Raw genomic sequence first — 1,649 nt, forward strand, 5'->3', positions numbered from 1 at the left:
CATACCTCAGGGAAAACACACCTACTGCTGACAGGCATCCGTGGGTGTGTTTCCTTCTTTCCACACTCCTTCAGCTTTCATCTGTCACATACCGACAAAGTGCAGCTAATTGATCCCAGCTGCCTTTTTGGGTAATAGCTCAGAGATGAGAATACATTACCTGATGGTCTCATCTACTAACCTGAGCTGCCGCACAACAAATACCTTTAGACCACGCTAACAGCAGGGATTCCACTCTGTACTGCTTGCCTGCATATAATATGAACATTGAATATTTTAATTTCTGCCACAGTCTGGATGGATTTTAATCCTTGCAAAATACAGGTTTAACAGCACCACCTGCAGTCAGCACCACCTACAGCCAGGCAGCTGCCAATCCAATGTTAATCTGTATTAAATCCACCACTCTGAATTCTTTCGGGAGCTTTTTTTGAGACAGTCAGACAGGAATAGCAGGTTGGATTCAAGGGCGTACTGACAGGCATTGATAAAAGTTGTTTGTCTTGCAGTCACGAATTATGAAAGCCTGGAGAGAACAACAGCGTCATCTTGGACAAATGTTGTTTGTGCGCTGCTGCGAACAAAGGTTTGTTATCTGCTGCCTCGTGCGTTCGGGTCACTGACAACGCCAGGCCGCTTATCTTAGCCAGCCCCTCCGAGCGTCCTCTCAAACTGGAACAGCGTGCTGAAAACAAAACAGTAAAATGCTGCTGATGAAATATGATTTGAATTGACAATTTCCTCGGCTTTAGCTGCAAAAGTCCCTTTTTACGTGAACGACGGGCAGTGCTATCCCACCACCTAACATAACGCATGCAACTCAGCTTACCGAATTATTTGAGCCCTACGACCTTTTTTGACAAAACGGTAACACTGAAGGCAAAACACCTCCTGCCACAAGAGCACCAAGGCTTCAACGGCAGCCGTACGAGCTGCTCCCCGTTATTTTTTTCCCCCTTTACCTATAAAACCACCAACCAGCATCGCTCTGGCTTCAGCCACGGTTGCCTTCGTCGGATTGCTCCCCACTAGAGCCCCGAAGGGCTCGTTTAGGGTCGCTGCCCCTGTTTCGGGCATGATCTTGAATGTGGCTGTTTTAATATACATTTTGTTTGAACAGGCCCAGCTGACCCAAAAATCCAGATTTTGTATTAGAGGAACGAGCATCACGTAACAACGGGATCAGGGAGTCGGGTAAAATGTACTATGTTAAAATAAGGCCCTTAGTTGAGAACAGACCTTTTCGCTCACTGGCACTTTTACTTAAACCAATAGGATTTCTCACATACACCCAAAATAAAATAAATAAAATATCCTCCACTGGGTGGCAGCAACGGGTCCCCCTTAGCCCTGGGCCAGGCAGCGCGGGGGCGGGAGCCAGGGTAAAGCGGCACAGCCGCAGGGCCGTGACGCCTGGCTGGGGGGTCGCTGCCCGGGGAGCGGAGGGGCGGCCGCGGCCGCGGCGGCTCCCCCGGCCCCCCCCCAGGCCGCCTCCCCGCCGCGCGCTCACGTGACTCCCCGTTTTGCCTCGGTAGCAATGGCGCCTCAGCCCGATCCTTCCGCCTCGGCAGCTATGGCGGCCGCCGGCCTTCCGCCCCGCCCGCGCTCCTCCCCGCCGTCACGTGGCCGGCGCGTGCGCAGCACGCGGA

Source organism: Apteryx mantelli, chromosome 15, assembly GCF_036417845.1.
Source record: "Apteryx mantelli isolate bAptMan1 chromosome 15, bAptMan1.hap1, whole genome shotgun sequence".
In the NCBI taxonomy this organism is placed as follows: Eukaryota; Metazoa; Chordata; class Aves; order Apterygiformes; family Apterygidae; genus Apteryx; species Apteryx mantelli.